We start from the raw sequence: 2500 nt of genomic DNA on the forward strand, positions 1-2500 counted from the left end.
AAGTCCTGATGAATCTCCTTATTAAACTCCCTGCACAATATACGCAGTGGTCCACTGCTTAGCACTAGTTCTACTTGTCTTATTCCATATTTTGGATTTAGCACTACCTAGCTTTTCTCTAAACCTTTGTTTTAGCTGAGAAAACTTCCACATGTACACACATCTACTGATAAAAGATAATATTCTACTTTCTACTGCTAATAATTTAAGGTATTACATATATTTGTAAATGACATACATACAATTCTATGAGAGTGAAGAAGCTTAGAGGAAAAAGAGAGTATAGAGAAATGAAAAGATTAAAAGTGGATGGGTCTTTCCCACAGAGACAAACAATTTTGAATGAAATCGAGGTTACACTAGTTCAAGTACTCCAGCAGATTTTACAGATCACAAAAGACCATAAAAGTCTCTGTCCAAATGAGAGCATCTGGCATATGTCTTTTCTTAGTAGAGGGAACAATTACTGTATATTTTTTGTTTGTCATTCCAAATGTTTGACTGATTCCAAATTTAACTGACTGACTGACTGATTGTTTGATTGATTGATTGACTCATTCATTCATTCATTCATTCATTCATTCATTCATTTATTTTTATCAAACCTGAAATATTTTAATTTTCAAAATGTTTCAACACTAAAATTACAAAAAAATACACACAGCAGTGAGCAATTGACAACTTTTATATGGAATGTTATTTTATACCCAGTAACACATAAGGTTACACATAAGGCCTGTATTTCTTCTCTTTCCAAATGCCACGAGAGCTACTGGATTTTGAATTCGAGAATATAAATAAGTAGTGCATTTTCAAGGTATTTAAGTTAAGTTTAATCACTTTTTCAAGGCAGCAGGTGAACTGTATATGTCAGGTGTACAGCAGTCTCTCTCTCTCACACATACTGTACACACACGCACACACACTCACATACAGTATATATTTGTGTGTTTGTGTGTGTGTGTGTGTGTGTGTGTGTATGTGTTAGATTCTTTTTTTGGAGGTCTTCATGTAGTAGTTTTACATATTGGGTTAATTATAAACACGGCTGAATTTTGACTCCATGTTATAGCATGTTTGATTGGTTACATTTGATTTGATTGTTGAACCAAACAATCACTCAGTAATTATAAAGTGTGTTGACATATTCCTGTATTATTTGCGCCAGCAGAATTCACACATGTAAATGCTTCTTTCTTAGTCAAAAACATTTTTCCCAGATGTCAGCAACACACGGCACACATTAGCACACAATCACCCCTCCTTCCACCTCCCCATGATGACATACATGCACATTTTGTAGGAATCAGATGTGAGAAAGGAACATATGGTGTCCTGAGAAATCCACCCCACCCCCTGTGTTGCCCCCCACTCACGGGGCAACAGTATGGGAAAGGGACAAAATTTTACTGACAGAAGTAAGGCCTCTCTCTCTCTCTCTCTCTCTCTCTCTCTCTCTCTCTCTCTCTCCCCCCCTCTCTCTCTCTCTCTCTCTCTCTCTCTTTCTCTCTCTCTCCTTCTCTCTCTCTCTCTGTGACAGTTTGTGCATGTGTATGTGTGTATTGAGAGGCAGCTGGCTAATAGTAATAGCTTAGAAGATAGGAAGATGGATATGTGGAAGGAAAGATGGATGTAAGCAGGATGCCTCACTCACTCTGCAACTATGGATGGTTGAGAGAAGTGAAACAGGGGCACAAAGAAGGGGGGAGGGGGGTCTACTAGACATTGTATTATAAAGCAATAGGTGAACAGAATAGTAGCCAACAGGGAATCAAACCAAAATGTGATTAACAAAATGCAAAAAGTTTCATTTGAACAAAAACAGTGTAAAGAAAATCACTTTAAATTGTTCCTGAGCAAAAATTTGATAGCATTTTATTGTTTTATTTATTTATGGTGTTAGTTATTTGCTTAACATTACTTTTCTGTTCCAAAGTCATTTCATATTTAAAGTATAGCTTAAACCTAAATATTTTCCTAATAGGGACTCCTTTCCTGCACTATAGGAAGATGACCATAATGTTAATATGCTGCTATAGAGTTTTCCTAGATGAAGTATTTTCCCCTAGGATTGTTCAAGCAACAAATCTCACTGCAAAGAAGAAGGATGCTCTAAAAATTTTATAAATGAACACATACAATTCTGTTTAAATGCAGTTTATCTAAATTTATACCTTAGGCTTCATACTGTATAAGCAAGTGTAACAACTGTAAGATTTGTATTATGAGAACACTCTTAACTAGTATTTTATTTCATTCCATTTGGTTTTCAACTTAAGAATGACAGTGTGGAATGCTGGAGAAGGAATAAATGATTTCTAATCACTGATAGATAATACTATCAGGTTTTATGATTATAATCTGCATTGTGTATGCAATGTGAACAGCCAGGCAGACTTTTTCCTTGTAACTTGCTTGATATATAAATATTTAATATACAATATAAATGTCTCAGCCCACCTTCAGTCTCCAAACATCCTTCATGTGTACACTAATTTAA

The sequence above is a fragment of the Tachysurus vachellii genome, chromosome 8 (genome assembly GCF_030014155.1).
Source record: "Tachysurus vachellii isolate PV-2020 chromosome 8, HZAU_Pvac_v1, whole genome shotgun sequence".
Classification (NCBI taxonomy): Eukaryota; Metazoa; Chordata; class Actinopteri; order Siluriformes; family Bagridae; genus Tachysurus; species Tachysurus vachellii.